Genomic DNA, 17,086 nt, shown 5'->3' with positions numbered 1-17,086 from the left:
TAAATATAGGATTCACACAAAGTGCTACATAAAAGAGATGTCAAAACTAATCATATTTACAATATATGTACAAGTAAATAGGTAAAGAGCTATAGAAATAGGTCAATCATTAACATTATCTCTCAAGTTGTCGCAAAGATATTACACATGCCTAACTTGTCAAGAATTTTGTAGAGCGCTCTATACAAAATTGCCTTTGAAGAGCATCAACTAGTTGACCTTTATTCTTCATAAAAGGTATTACGATAATCTCAACATCTAAGTTTTATACAAGATTGTCTTTGAAGAGCATCAACTAGTTGACCTTTATTCTTCATAAAAGGAATTACAATAATCTCAACATCTAAGTTTTCCTTAATAAAATATCGAACAACATCAACATGCTTAGTACAATTATGTTGCACTCGATTTTGGTAACTCCAATGGCAACCTTATTATCACAATATCATGGCTTTCTTAGTCTCAAGCCCAATATTTTTAACAACTTATTCAACTAAAGTAATTCACATGTACCGTGATTCATACCTCTAAACTCGGCCTCCGCACTTGTTGTAGCCACCATATTTTAGGGTATTCTTCTCAATGTAACAAGATTACCACTTACAAAAATTAAGTATACATGAGTAGACCACATATTCTTGGTTGAGCTAGCTTAATTTACATCAGTACAACTGCATCTAGGTGATGATGAAACTTTGAACACTAGTCCTTTATCAAGAAAACTTCAATCATGATTCGGGTCACAACATACAGTTGTGTTTCAATAGCTACATGCATGAATGAACTCGCCATAGTACCTGCATAAGTGACTTGATAGGAGACAAACGTACCAATCTCCCCACATGCATTTGATATATCTCTTTACAATTCAAAACTTGATTCGGGTACAACCCCAATTTGCGATTATGTTCAATTGAAGTCTAAATTAATAGGTTAATTTAACATGTCAGTTTATGCTAAAAATTCAGAACATTCTTTCTTTGAGATAAGAAGATGCCGTATTTTGACCTAGTAACTTCAATCCCAGAAATACTTCATTCAACCTAATTCTTTCATTTTAAACTCAGACGTAAAATATTTATGCAAATGTTTCATCATAAATTCAAATGCAAAATACTTCTCAAAAAAACATATAAACAGTGTAGTTAATTTATCATTCCAACGTCTCAAAAACAGAGAATGAAACCACATGTTACTTAAGTTGTTCCTAGATAATTAATTAAGTTGTTTGTTTCAACCAGGAATCGAACCACATGTTACTTTACACCTCAATGATCTCCAACATGCACTTGATGATGAGTATGGAGGATGGGTTAGTCGAAATATTGTGTAAGTTCCTAACTTTTATTGGTGAGTTTTAAATGGGACATGCAGAAAATGAGATTTGAGATGACCATGATGGACCAATTTTGTGGATGCAAAAAAGACTTCACTTCATATGTAGATGCGTACTTTAAAAATTTTGGGGATAGAGTTTTGCATTGGACTACTATGAGTGAGCCTAATGTTTTCATACTTGGGGGTTACAATATTGGATTTCTTCCACCATAACGATGTTCAGCTCCATTTGGTGTCAACAGTTCGAGGGTTAACTCCTAACAAAGCCGTACATGGCAGCTCATAATATCTTGTTATCTCATGCATCAGCTGCTAGATTGTACAAGAAAATGTATGAGGTACTTGTCAAACTTTTCACTGTCAAGGGCTTCAATATGTCCTTAAAAACATAATACTCTTGATACAATTTGATGTCTCACAAATCAAGAAGAAAGCAAATTGAGAGAGAAGAAAAAAGAGGCAAATTAAGAAAGAACATTAACTGCAATATTTGTTTCCCTCCTTTCGTACTAATTCTTTGTAGTGCTAGCTAACATGAACAAACAATAAGTAGGAAGAAAATAAGCCTTAAAAAACTAATAAAATGAGAATCAAGTCTACTAGTAACCATATATGTAACATAACATTCTTAATAAAATTAACCTTATCATGAAAAAAAATAGGGAGGTGATTTTCACATATCCATTTTAGCTTTTCACAACAGTCTAGATTAAACAAGGTGTAAAAGAAGCTAAAAATGGTGTGTGTTTATCATTCTCCAAAAAAATATAGGTCAATCAGTGTGAACAACGTTTTGGGATATACTGTAAAGATTGAAGAAATATTGATGAAGATCAAGAAAGAATTCTGCAAAAAAACAAAGAGAGAGCTCGAGAGTGTTTGCGAGAGAAAGCTATATTTTCCTTAACGATCAAGTAATTTTTTATAGTGTACACTTATACTATTTTAATAGTTTTCTAATCTTGCAGTGTAAGCTAACCACTTAGATAAGATTCTAACAACCTTATAACTATTTATTCCTTATAACAACCTATTTTATCTACTGACAAGTGGCTACATCTGCGCCCTTAATATGTTTTTCACTGGATCCTTATCTTTGTCACTCTTACATTCTCCCTCAATCTCATGCTTCAGTGAACTGAGCATGAGATTGCCACAATGTTGCTAGAATAATAGAGCAGATAACCGTTTTGTTAGAATATCAGCTGATTGATCAGCTGAAGATACATGTTGAACATGAAGATATCCTTGAGTAACATTTTCTTTAACAAAATGATAATCGATTTCAAGTGTATGAATTTTGCATGAAACACTGGATTTGTTGAAATAGCTATGGCGGAAACATTATCACAATGTATCATTGGATGGAGTATTATTAGAACTTGGAGATCACAGAAGAGTTGTCTTATCCAAGCTATTTATGCTACTGTGATGGTAAGTGCTCTATATTTAACCTTGGTTGAGACAGTGTGCTGCTTTTTGGAAGCCCATGAGATAGGATTTAAACCAAGAAATACAACAAAACTAGAGGTTGATCATCTATCATTGGAATCTCCAGCCCAGTCTGCATCACTATATGATTGAATGTATAGTGGTTCTGGTTTAAAGTGAATTCCATAGTCTGATGTTCCTTTAAGGTATCTGATGATTCTTGTGACTGCAATTACATGAGACTTCATCGGGTTATGCATGAATTGACACGTTTAATTTACTGAAAATGCTATATCGGGACTTATGAATGTAAGGTATTACAGTGCCCCAACAATGTTGCGATATTGATCAGGACCATGATATGGTTTGCCATCATCCCTGATTAGTTTGTGATAAGGAAGACATGAAGTAGCACATGGTTTATAGTCTTAAAGATTCATTTTATCAACTAAATCTTTCACATACTTTGATTGAGACAAAAATATCCCTTCAATATTGTAGCTGATTTGTAAGTCCAAAAGATAATTTAAAGTGGTCAAATCCTTCATTTCAAATTCTGTTGTCAACTCTGTAATGACTATGGAGATCAGTTGTCAATCACTACTAGTTAATATCACATCATCCACATACAGTAATAGCATTATAATTCCATGTGCTGAATGTTTAACAAACAATGAAGGATCTGCATGTGATGCTTGAAACCCCAAACCTGGCAAAAAAACTTGTGAATCTCTCATTCCAGGCTCTAGGAGTTTGTTTAAGTCCATACAATGACTTTTGAAGCTTGCAAACATAATTGGATGGACAATTTGAACTTTGAAAACCTAGAGATTGTTCCGTATAAACTTCTTCTTGAAGAAATCCATGTAGAAAGACATTTTTGATGTCTAATTGCTTGAGAGACCACTTAAATTGAGCTGCTAAAGCAAGAATAAGCCTAATTGTTGTAGCTTTGACAACTGGAGTGAAAGTTTCTCCATAATCAATACCCTCTTCTTGACTGTAACCCTTAGCTATAAGTCTAGCTTTGTATCTTGACACCGAACCATCTACATTTGTCTTTACTCTATATACCCATTTGCAGCCAACAAGGTTTTTTATCAAGTGGAAGTGGCACTAGGGACCAGGTTTGTTGAGAATGGAGAGCATCAACCTCTTCTTGCCTTGCTGATTTCCATTCTGGAATCTTAGATGCTGCTTTAAATGTCTTTGGTTCTATAGCAGGAATATGAGAAGCTTTAACAGTGGCTGAATAGGCCTTCCTTTTAACAATACCATTCTTTGACCTTGTCTATATTGGATGAAGATTCATATGGATTGGAAGAATAACAGTGAGTTGTTCAATTTGGAAATCAGGATCAACATGGATTAGTGATTATGTAGATTCTGTATAGGCACTGTATTTGGTGATGATGATGGAATTGATGTATTTGAGTAATGCAGTGTGGGTGTTTGAACAAACTTTATGGTACTAGATAAAGATGAATGTGTTTCCAAGGATTCTAAAGCTTTAGATGCATTCAATAATTATGTGGCTTTAAATGAACTTTGACTCAAAGATTATGTGTCTCGAGATGATAACGAATGCATATGAGATAATGGTAATGTAACTTGATTATGCAAAGAAATTGATGATAATGAGATATCAGATGAATGCAGTGGTTTATTGGTTGGTGGTTATGCATTTTATGATATTGTAGAACATGGAAATTGTGTTTCATATAAAAGAACATGTCTAGATATGGAAGTTTTGTTGGTAATAGCATCTAGACTATAAATCCCTTATAGTTTCTTGCATATCCTAGAAAAATGCAAGTTGTTGTTTTTTGTTGAGGTTTTGTAGTGGTTTAAGCAATGGATAACATGCACATCCAAAGACTCTAACATAAGTAATATCTGATATTTTACCAAAGAGTAATGTATAAGGAGATTGCAGTTTAAGAATCACACATGGCATTCTATTTATCAGATATGTGGCAGTGGCACAAGCATTGAAGCAAAACTTTGATGGTAGTTTAGCAGTTTGGAGTAATATAATGGTGGTTTTTCACAATATGTATGTGTTTTTTTTTTTTTTTTTTTTTGCCATTCCATTATATTATGGAGTATATGGGCAAGATTTTTGGTGCAAAATACCTTTTGATGCAAGAAAGGTTTGAAACTTTGTGCTTGTGTATTCACCACCACCATCACTTTGAAATTTTTTAATTTGTGCAGCAAATTGAGTACATAGAAAAGTATAAAATTGAACAAAGATTGCACAAACTTCTGATTTATTATTCATTGGGAAAACTCATGTGTATCTAGTACATTTATCAACAAAACAGACATAGTATCTATAGCCTTCAAATGATAACATAAGGGCAGAACCCCATACATCACTGCGTATCACTTCTAAAGGATGTAAAGACTTATTTGAGAGATAAGAAAATGATATTTTTGTAAATTTGCCTTCTAAGCATGGTGTACATATAGTTAGACATATATTTGTGGATGCAGGAGCCTTAGTGTGTTGTAATGCTGCATAGATGATAGCATTTGATGGATATCCTAGTCTTTTGTGCCATAAACTTTTGCTAACTGGTTTTGCAAGGTAATATGCATGTGACTGTGAGGATGCAAGTGATAGCTTCTGTGAGGATGAAAGATGAAATGGAATAGGATAATAACCAGCTCTACACAGTCATTTAAGAAGAATTTTCCCTGTGATTTTGTCCTGAACCCAAAAAGAAATATCATCATATATGAATCTACATTGCTTATCCTTGCACAGTTGATAAATAGATAGTAGATGTTGTGATAGCCTAGGAACATGCAATATATTTCTCAATGAGAAAGTATGTGCAGGAGCTACTAATTTTGATGTGCCAATATTGGAAATGCTCAAACCTACGCCACTAGCAGTGGTTGTAGTATCATTCCCTTGATAAATTACAGCCAATTCCAAATTTGCAAGCTCAGATGTTATATGAAATGTTGCCCTAGTATCTGCAACCCAATATTGCTCTTAAGTGGTGCTGTTGGATTGTGATTTGCATGCATTGCAGTAAGATTAGGAGATGGTGGTCTTCTTTGATATGCAAAATTGTTATCTTGGTAGCATTGAGTGGCTAGATGTCCAAACTTCCAACAAATTTGACATTGAGTTGTTGTGCCAATGGTTGAATTGTTATGCCTTTGAAAACAGTCTGCTGCAACATGACCTCTTTTGTTGCAGATTTGACAAGTTGAAATCTCAGAGGGATGCTTAGAACAAGAATACTAATAAAATTTTGGTTTGCCAAGAATGCCAAGACTTGAATTTGGAGCATTAAATCTTGGACCACTATTGTATTGGAATCGGCCTCTTCCTTTTCCTCTGAAGTTAGAACCTTTGTAACCACCAGAATTGTAGCCACCATAATTATGAGAATTACCCTGATAATTGTTTGATGATCCATAATTTGGAGTTGAGCTATGCCCTTGAGAACTTGATCCACCATTAGAAGTATACTCCTGACTTGAAGATCCACAGCCAACAGAAAACTGTGATTGTGATGGATGACTATCAAGAACTAGTGCTTTCTCTTTATCTGGTTGAGTACTAGCAACCATTGCAATCCCAAAGTTCAAGGAAGTCTCAAAAAAATTACTAATAATAGCTTCTTCAGCAAGCAATTGTGATCTAAAATCTTTAAGAGTAATACCATTTTCACTTCCTCGAATAACACAACGAAATGTGTTTATTCAGCAAAGAGCCCCTTGAGAGCAAGAATGATAACATCATCATCTTCAACTATGACCCCAGCTGCTGCAAGATGATCTCTTGCATCTTTGATCTTTTGAAGATACACAAATACTGAATCAGACATTTTCTTGATATTTTGAAGCTACCAAGCTCCATTTTCATCTGAAATATGGTAGCTTTGGTCACTGTAGAGAACCTTTCCTTGAGATTTATCCACATGTCATGAGAACTCATGCTTCCAAGTATACACGAAATTGCAGTTAGAGACAAAGTTGTTGTGAGAAGTTGTATTAGGGCACGATCGTGCATTTTCCAGACTTAATACGCATCAATTTCTACTCCTTCGACATTTAAGTCATCAATAAACCTTTACAAGCATTTCTTTGATCAATCGACAAAAGCCACTATCACATGTCCTTCCAACAGAAGCATGATTTGAAAACTTCATGTAAGATAGTTGGAATCATCCAACTTGATTGTGAAAGACGTAGAAACAATCGAAACCAAATTCGTAATGGGAGATTTCACAATCTAGAGCAGTTGTAACCATTGTTGTAGAAAGAATGAATTTTTTTCACTGAAAACTTTAATCAAGCAGTTGGCATACAAGAGAAGAACACCTAATTTTCTGGGAATTTGATAGTTTGAAGAATCTCAACTTATCACAAATGTTTATCAAACTAGAAGGTAGAGAAAAGAAATCAGAGTGTAGAGGATTTGCGGAAGCATCGATCCATTTCCTGAAGATTGAAGAAATATTGATGAAGATCAAGAAAGAATTATGCAGAAAATAGAGAGAAAGCTCAAGAGTGTTTGAGAGAGAAATCTATATTTTCCTTAATGATCAAGTAATCTTTTACAGTGTACACTTATACTATTTTAATATCTTGCAGTGTAAGCTAACCACCGGGATAAGATTCTAACAACCTTATAACTACCTATTACAATCCTTATAACAACCTATTTTATCTACTGACAAGTGGTTACATCTATGCCCTTGGTATCTTCTTCACTTGGGTCCCTATCTTTGTCACTCTTACATACAGGACAGGCAGCATGGGTATATAGGAATCAACATTGATGCCTTTTGGTTCCTCTAACAAAAACCATTGAAGATGAACTTGCCACCCAATGAGCCATGGACTTGTATTTTGGTTGGTAAGTTTGATGTTGGGCACTCATTTTTTCATCCATATATATGTCTACTTGTCCGAAACTTGATGCTTTATAGGTACTTTAAATTCCATGTGTCTATTTCGTTTTTAAGGTTTTTGAATCCCTTGGTGTTTGAAGATTACCCTGATGTAGTGAAAAAGAAAGCAGGCTGTAGACTTCCTTTTCTTTCTAGTCTTCAGTCCCGAAGTGTCAGGGGTTCATTTGACTTTCATTGGAGTGAATCATTATTCCACGTTCTACGTCAAGGACTACACCAGCATCATGGAAATAAGAGTACATGGAAGACTATTGGGTAAGATTTTTTCTTATATATATATGTACTATGTTCTGAATTCTTTCAACAGTCAGCCCTTTTACTATGTTCTGAATTCTTTCAACAGTCCGCCCTTGATTACTCCCTGACAAAAAAGATAAAAAAAAGTCAGCCCTTGTTAAATGACCAATGTGTCAATAACATGTAAAATATACGTCATTCATACGTAGATATATCTATAATTTTTTGAGCTTATGAAGTTTTGTAATTGCATTTGCAGCACTGCAAGATGATACATCAGTATTTGTGGTAAAAGCTTGAACATAAAACTTAGTGTACGTTCAGTACTAAGTTAATCTTAGAGCACTATGATCGGTTATTTGAATCGGTTTCCAATAACTCCCTGGGGCCTTCAAGAATTGTTGGAATATGTCAAGCAAAATTATGGCCTCTCTCTCTCTGGTTTAACTTTTGGCCCTCTCCATGCAATAGTTGGCATTATTTGCTTTATCATTTCCCTTTTTATCTGTATTGTCATCGCAACGAAAAAAAGGGGCTCAATATGCTTTTTTTAAGGGAAGTACAATATTTATTACACTGAAAATAGAACACGTACAAATTGAGGATAATGTGCATAATAGGCCTTGATAAAATCTTACTAGGACTCTCAATCCGGTCGAAGAAAAAAGTGTGTTCTGCACGACTAAAAGATCTATCCTCAAATGATAATAATAAACAAATTACGAACTATGTTGAAAGCATGTTGAAGAAAGAGCCAAGCTTGCTTCGCCAATAAAGCAAGGTTGAAAGCATAAAGATCTCTGAACTCCAAACCACTCTAATTTAAGTTTACACAATTGGCGCCAATTAAGACTGGTCCAATATATTTAGGTCAACAGACTCAACGCAATTCTTCATTGGAGGACTAGCCGAGGGTGAAATATTTGGACGGATACAATCTTTGCGTGAAGCTACAAGGTATATGGCTTGTATATATGTATTATATAGTATGTAATATCATTTACAATTTGATCTCTCCATTCAAGTGCTAGCTTGTTAGTACTCCATATTAATAATTCATCCTATTTGACTTTGGAAGGAATGGATCAAACGCAGAAGATCATTTTATTTGGTCCTTGGATTCCCGTTAGTTGTGAGGCTGTTGTAAATCGAGCTACGGCCTATACTACGTGGATTTGGAAGGAAAGGTATCTTCTATGGATTCCTTTCACCTAATTCTTATGACTCATAAATCCGGACCTTTGAAATTTAATTCAACGGTTAAACTTATTATAACTTTTAATGGGGCTCCCTGTTTGTAGCCGTTAGATCAAATTTCAAGAACCCGAATTTATGAATCATGTTAAGTGAAAGGGATCCGGAAAGGATCCCTTTCCGATTTGGAAGACCCTGATTTGAAAAGACAACATAAACTCTCTGCTCATTAGTACTCTCATTTTGTAAAGAGAAAAAATGTCATCAACTTAGACGAACTTCTTACATCCATTTCTAATGGTTACGACTTTCAATAGATATCATTATACGAAGTTATATTCTGATGAAGTGTTAAAGTTCATATGTGTACATTACCATTAAGGTTTGTTATGGTTCTTAAGTTATGTAACCAACACTTTTTTTTTTTTCCCGTAGCTTATTTTTAGCTATGACCTACATATGTACTCTTCACTAAAATTTACTTTACCCCATACACTTTATATCGTCTTACTTTACCACTTGCCTCTTTCTTTGTATCCCATTTTCCCTTCTACACTCTATATCATCACACTGTACCACATGCACTCTTCCTTTATGTCCCACTTTAACCTATTTCATCAACTAAGTTGGTTATGTGGCAAATGGCATGACATGTTAGTGGAACCCATGGGTAAGGAGGTGAGTTAAACTCAAACTAGGATTTGATTTCTCTAGATGAAGAGAGAGAGAAAAAAAGAGAAGGTTGAATTTCAATATTTGTGAGTCAATTTCAAAGTTTTCATATCCCTTTGCAAAGGTTTAACCCACCAACATAGTTGAAAAAGACTAAATGTTCATGTCACATCAGCACAATTAGCGACTCTCTGAACTTATTTAACAAAATAGGGCAAACTAGGGAGAAGAGTATAGATGTTAAGTAAGACAAAATACAATGCAAAAGGTAAAGTAGGAAATAGAGGAAGAGTGTCAGTGGTAAAATGAGATAGTATAGAGTGTATTAGTAAAGTGAGATTTAATGAATAGTACAAGTGTCATAGCTAAAAACAAACCTTTTTTTTTTTTTTTTTTTTTGGGAAATGTAACTGTAACTTCAAGCATTTTATTTTTGAGTCTTGTTCTCTTGTTAACTTAGTGACCACAAATTATGATGTATCCTTGGATTTGATCTTAAGAGTTAAAATTTAAACATTACAATGCTTCCTTGATCCCAAGGATGGATCCATTAAGAGACCCGGGGACCCTGAAGGAGCTGGGAATGTCCTCGAAGAACCATAGGGCAGTATGATAGGTGACTTGGGAATGTTCACCAGATGTACGATGAAATGCTTGCTTGGTAGACCGTGGCAAGTGCTTGACATGATTCAGCAGCACGCCTCGGTTGTTGTTCACAAATATTGACAGCACACCTAATTAGATTTCAAGAACATGTCTTAACATCTGGCGAGTGTCGGCATATCGACAATATGCATGGGTCGATAGGCACGCATCATGGGTAGGCAAAAATGACGAAATTTTTACCAACTATTCAACAAAATATTGAAAAAAAATTGAGATTCTATCGTAAAATTAATTGGCAATATGTGCAGTAGCTTAACCTCTTCTAAACCCTTGAAAGGTTTTTCCTTTCACTAATGTGAGATTCTTTTACCTCACATTTTCACATGTCTTCTTACATGTGGCAAATTTTCAAGCCTAACACGTGGACAATACGAACGAGGTGACATGGAGCACGTGTCGCCATTGGGCTTCACATATGAGCCAACTTGGCTCTGATACCAAGAAGAAAGTTGAGGTTCTAATATAAAACCAATTAACAATATGTGGAGTCTCCCAATCTCTTATAAGTTTTTGCAAAATTTTTCCTTTTATCAATGTAAGACCATTTTACCTCGCATTCTCACAAATGCGTCACTGAAGATACCAAAGAAAAAAGTTACGCGATGCAAGCGCTATTTCATTTAAAAAAAAAAGAAATTAAATGATGAAATCCCATAAGATTAGAATGTTGGATCAATCACTGCCTTGCCCTCTAGCTTCTCCCTAAGACATATAGAAGTTGAAATAAACTCACTTCAGACGGATCAAGTACTTTGAATGAATTTAGAGTCTGAGAAACTACAATAACCCGTTTGACCGCCGCCCTGAGCAACCTCTTCAATATTCATGGGCCCTCATCGCTTTTAGATTAAGTCCATTGACATGGTTCTGAGAAACTATTTAGGATATGTTATGGGTTTGGAGAAACTATTTATGTCATGTTTAACTATTTCAATGGGATTGGAATTATTGCATGACACCTCTATTTGACTTGAATGATTGAGTTTAAAATTAATGATCTTAACGCGCTTCATTACGGGATTTAAGATTGATATTATCCTTTGTTTTTTCTCTTTCTTCGATACAACTATATATTTTCATTAAGAGGTTGTAAGAGAAAGCCACCAAATAGGTTATACATAATAAATTGGCATGGAAATCACTATTCATAAAATTTGCCTTCAATATCTCTTACCTTCAAATCAAGAAAAATACAACTTAATTGTAATACTAAGTGGCAGTTTATCCTTTGATTTTTGAGAAAAATGGAATCTCAATGATGTTTTATATTAGGTTGATTTAGAATGACCCCATAAGGCCAAAACGATTTTAGGAAGCGTATATAAATTTCGACGCTATTATGTTATGATATTTTATTATGCTTTCGGAGCTAAATTTACGTATCAAAAAACCATCTTTGACATTAGAAGGTGATGTGCATTTCTAAACCAAACTTAAGAGAGATGGATGTAGAGCGATCGAGGATTCGACAGCAAAGTGTGTGGACCAGTTTACTTGCAGTGGGAATTATATGACTGTAGATCGAGGGTGATATACTGTAATTTGGTAATTAGTAAACCAAGAAGCCGAGTAGTCAATCGATTATTCAATTCCAAGGGATATGTTATTCCATGTCCAACGTTCAAGATGGTATCCAATGCGGCTAAGCATACTGGTGTGCAAACGGACAAGGGGGAGAGAAAGACAGTGACATAGAAATGATCGGAAATTTGAAGATTAGAGCGAGATGTGGGGTCACAACTGTGTGGAAAAGGATACTTCATGAATATATAAATGTCCATGACATCATCAAGAAGCAGCTCAACAAGAATAAAGTTGTGAAATTATATAATCTATGTATTATTATCACAGTTGTTCAAGCGGTATTTCATTTTCTTTGAAGCGATATATAATGAGAGAAATTAGGCAAAATTTTTTATATAATTATTAGAAAGAGAGTACACACGAGTCATTGTTACACATAGTAGTTATTACATAACACCACCTCCAGTTCCTATCTTAATTGGAGCAGGACTTCTACTTTTTCCAACGGCAACAAAAAATCTTTTTCCAAGTATTTTATTATTAAGTATAGTTACGGTTTATTAGGTAGAGAGACGGGAGAGAAATTAATTTATATGAGACAGATACACTATAATAACAGTGATCATGTCAATAACAAAATATTACATTATGAAAAATAAACATGTATTATTATATTATGTATTATTTGCACGAAATATCACGATGGTTGTGTATATGTGTGTGTGTGTATCATGAAGAATCTTTTCAAGAGGTATATTTAAGTCAAAGCGATTGAGTTTTCATTTCATTTTATTATTATTATTATCCTCTAAAGGACCGTATGCTTTTGGTTGCATATGGAATATTCCAAAATCGAGGTTCTCACAGCTTAAAATGATTGAGTCTTTCAGGGTTATGAACGGAAGAATGCAAGCCAAGAAGGTGCTGTTGAGATTAGACACCTAGCTTTTTACAAGATAAGATACAAACAAAACAAACTGTGAAACTCTCTTCATCTCTTTCTATATTCAGAGTAGCTCGACCTTTCTCCTAAGTAGCTAGAGTTATATGTCCATGGCTGAAGATCATAATATATCTGATGATCATCATCACCAAGATCCATCAAAACTTCACGATCAACCCTCAAAAGGATTCGAAAAAGAAGATAGTACTAAACCAATCGCTCATGAGTTACCAAATGATCGACAGGAATACTTGTGTCGAACGCCGACCTCGTATGATCACAAGATACTTACCAGTCAAAGCTGCCCAGCCACACCAAGAAAACAAGCACAAGGAAATGTTTTCCTACATAAGAGGAAATTGGCACGATTGGACTTCTTCGAAACCACCGGGCGTGAAGAGGTAGACTCATTCTTTCGCTCTTGCTTTGAAGAATCTCCTAGTTCTAGAGCTAAGAAGAGATGTACCAGTATATAATTAAACCTTCTAGTATTTCTAGCTAGCAAGCACTCTCCTGTATAGGATATATATTCATTATATACTTTTCTTAATTCCTTGAGTTAATGTATGGATCAATTATGAGCGATGTTGATTAGGTTTAGACTGGCTACAAACTAGATATATATACAAATATTTATAGTAAATCCAATTGCAAGATTTTCTTTCTTTATCCTTGTTTTTTCATCCCAGAACTAATTGTTCTATTCTTTGTTATGGTTTTTTTGGTCAGTTGTTAGGGCTGTTGGACTTGAATCACAATAAGACAACCATATAATAATTTCGTATCGAACTCGTTATTCACAAAAATCGAACTTAAGAAATCTATCACTTACAAATGGATAGTATTAGAAGAGTACGTATGATTGTAGCTGCAACCTTAGTTGTTAGGGTTGTCGTTACCACCTAAAGATTGTAATTGCTATTTTCTCTTTCAATCACTCATAGTGATGTAGTATGGCTTCAAGTATGGTGAGGACTGTTGTAGTTGTGCCTCTCTCCTACTTTCTTTCATCTATATATTCTTGTTCATTGTAATCTTATATACAAGTTTGTTTCACATAGATAAATATAACTAGACCATAATACTAATTAAGTGAAACAAACTCCTTTTATTTGTTGATTACAAAGAAAAAATAAGCTCCTTTTTCTCTGAAGAATTTGGCCAAACTATTTGTAGTTTTACTAGCCACTCATTGCCAAGATTTTTTTTATTGCCCGCTTTAATGGAAATACAACTAGCTATTGATACATTAATTCATGTATTCTCTTCTCTTACATACTTTGGATCAATAAGAAAAATACCATTACATTTTGCTAAATTTTGATCCGCTCTCTACCTACATACATGATTTTCCTTTCTTATTGTTAATTTCCATACACATCTGGGGATTTTTTTCCATGGTCATGGAAGCCGGCCGGCAGCAAAGAGAGCAAAAACTCTTATGTTCTCCTGTCCAATGTACGAAAGCACACTGTTTGAGAGACTTTGTATGTGCTTATAAATAATCAGGTAATTCATGTTATATCAATTGGTTTTATAATAGAGCCTGAAACTTCAACTTCCTTCCCACACAAAAGAAGTGGGACCTTCCGTATATACATGCACAGCCAAATATATGAACCCTCCTCTCCCGCACAGAGGCTATTATTGTGATAATTTGATACTGCTTCGAGGCTAGTCAGGCGACCATTATTTGGCTATAGGAAGAAATTATCTGTTCCACGACCTAAGAGCAGTACCAAATTAACCTATATATCTCCTAAAGAGCATTACCGGCCTTGTTTCGGCTGAGAAAATGCTTCTGTTTGGGCCAAGTAATACTGTGTCGGAACCATTGATAGTACCGTCCAAAGAGAAATTTGGATTATAAAGTAACGTGTAAGCAAAGGGTTGGACTGGCATTGGATCCCATTTGTGCGTGTCTTTCGCAAGGGGAGTGGCTCCAAAAAGATAAAGGCTTCTTCTAATTTGTCTTTGTTTTTTGAGAGTTTTTATTAACAAGTGATATTATCTACACTAAAAGAGAGGAAATAGACTTAGCCTCACAATGAGTTAGCAATAATGTGGTTCAAATTCGCCTTTGGTGAGAATCAAACCTAAAATCTCTCACTTTCAAATGAAGAGAAATATCACTAGATTAGAGTACTAAGTGGCTTTATTTTCTGAGAGTTGAAGAGTCAATTAACGACCAAAAAAGAGACACTTACACTTACGGTCATTATATATATATATAGCCAGTTACGATACGAGAAGACGTTGTGACAAGCATTGTGACACATATTTTTAAGAGCTCTATTTTGTAATATATTTGAACAATCTAAATGTTTATATTTTACATTTTACCTCAAAGATAGTGTTTAAAAAAATCACATCAATTAGAATTCATACGTCATAGATTAAATTTAGTATTTCTTTGTAGACTTGTATTCGCTTATTTTCTAAATAAATGTCTTAACGGTTTTGAATTTGTCTAACTATTTGCAAGAATGATCTATGAATGATGTACTAAAATAAGCAGTTCGTTGAAATTAAGGTTCTAAAAGGCATTAGGCACTAATTGGGCGACAGGCAGAAGCCTAGCGCCTAAGAGTCTAGATGGACGTCTAGGCTGTTTTTTTTATTTTAATTAAATTTATTATATAATATATAAATAAATGTCTACTTATTAAAATAAATACATAATTGTATTGAACTAAATTGCAAAATAGAAATATGTGGATAATAAAATACTAGAACACAATGAAAATATGGGAACAAACATATAATGAGTATTCATCTAAATATTCAACAAGTCTATTACAATATATTGAAATAATAAAATACAAAAACGAAATTTTTTAATTTTCTATTCAAATGAGAGTCGCGACGCAGATTAAGCGCTCAGGCAGGCTACGTGCTCTTTCTTAATTTTTAAACGTCTAAGATTAATTGAGCGGTGATCCTGTCTAGGCTGCGCTAGGCGGTATATAAATCCGTAATTGATGTATATTACGAAGTGAGCCATACTATATATAATACCAAAAGCACTCAAGGTATATATGAGGATGATTAACTGCTCTGATATGAAATGACGAAGCAATAATGAAGAAGAAACAAACAAGTAGAAGGAAGAAGTACAACGGTGGCCACTCCAGTCTCTAGGGAGAGGAATTGAGCTTTGCACCACTGTTACCTCAAATAACAAACTCAGTACCCGACTCCTTAACATGCACACGAACAATACCAGCTGAGCTGGACACATCAATGGACTCGGACAATAAAATCTAATTCTGATCCAACACTTGTCATCTATACGACGTGGGAAATGAGGCTACTTTAGTGTTTTTCTTTGTGTCGAAGAGGATTCTTAGTTTGCAAGAACAAAAAGGTTAAAAAAACCTAGTTGATGCTGATGCATTGCCTAGTCCCACATTAAACGATTCACGCAGACAAATTCCGGAGAGGATTTTTCCGAAATAAGATTTCGAAGATCTTCTAATTACATCTATTCATTGTACATCGTGCGGTTAATTTTAATTTGGTATTGTTTATATTCAATTTTAAATAAAAAAATTAAAATAATGTTTACTGCATAATGTGCAACGAAAATATATGATTTGAGAATCCTCATGATCCTCTTAAACAAGATTAGGTGAGGATTCTAATTCGACAAATTCGTGTGTTTCAAAGTCACTCAACAACTGTCCGCCAGGTGTCAAGTAAAAATACTCAAAAAGTGAATATAAACTGGCAAACTGAAATTTTATCCGAATCCTCTTGTTTTTACTATTTCGCAGCCATGGCCCATTAGGTTCAGAAACCACTCAACACCTGTCCGCCAGATATATACGTCCAGTCAAAACACTAACACAGTTATTATTATCTAATAATGTTAGAGAAATTAAATTTATAAACTAAATATTACAAATTAAATAATGTGAAAATTGATGATTGATTTATTACTTAAACGTTATAAACGTGTTTATTTCTATAGGTGACACATCATTTAGTTTTCAAATTTAATCTCTAAATTTAGTCTTTTTAACGCTACTCTTATTATCTCTGTACAGATATTTAACTACGTCAACATCCCAATGTCGCCCTTTTCAAATAAGTTTTCTTAAAGGGAAAGAGGTTGATCATAGGGGCAGTGTTGTAAAAA

At 34.3% G+C, this 17,086-nt stretch overlaps 1 pseudogene; it reads left to right on the top strand.

The window, feature by feature from the left end:
* Window positions 1–943: 943 nt before the first annotated feature.
* Window positions 944–8,246, top strand: LOC137714340 (beta-glucosidase 11-like; annotated as a pseudogene).
* Window positions 8,247–17,086: the final 8,840 nt, after the last annotated feature.

Source organism: Pyrus communis, chromosome 14 (genome assembly GCF_963583255.1).
Source record: "Pyrus communis chromosome 14, drPyrComm1.1, whole genome shotgun sequence".
NCBI lineage: Eukaryota > Viridiplantae > Streptophyta > Magnoliopsida > Rosales > Rosaceae > Pyrus > Pyrus communis.
Note: the sequence above shows the minus strand (reverse complement) of the source record. Positions and strands in the feature narration are given on the sequence as shown.